This window comes from Cryptotermes secundus, unplaced genomic scaffold, assembly GCF_002891405.2.
Source record: "Cryptotermes secundus unplaced genomic scaffold, Csec_1.0 scaffold5, whole genome shotgun sequence".
Classification (NCBI taxonomy): Eukaryota; Metazoa; Arthropoda; class Insecta; order Blattodea; family Kalotermitidae; genus Cryptotermes; species Cryptotermes secundus.
Window position 1 is genome coordinate 688,101 of NW_019724742.1, and position 401 is coordinate 688,501.

Sequence of the window (401 nt, forward strand, 5' to 3'; positions counted from 1 at the left end):
ACAGATGTAACATAAGAGGAAGATTAAAAGTTAAAATTTTCCGTGGCATTGGTGGCTTATTGGTAAAACACCGGCGTAGTGAGTAGAACTTCTGAGGTTCGAGACCGACGAAAATTTTGTAAAACAGAAATGGGTTAAAAAGATATTTTTTCAGGAATTACGGCACGAGGTGTAACATAAGAGGAATATTGAAGAAATCAACATTACGTGGTGTTGGTGGTCTATGGGTAAGACACTGGCCTAGTGTGGAAACGGTCCGAGGTTCTGAACCCACGAAAGTTTTATAAAATACAAATGGAGTTAATAAGATTTTTCTGGAATTATATAGCGAGATGTAACATAAGAGGAAGATTTAAGGTAAAAACTTCCGTGGCATCGGTGGCCTATGGGTAGGACACTGG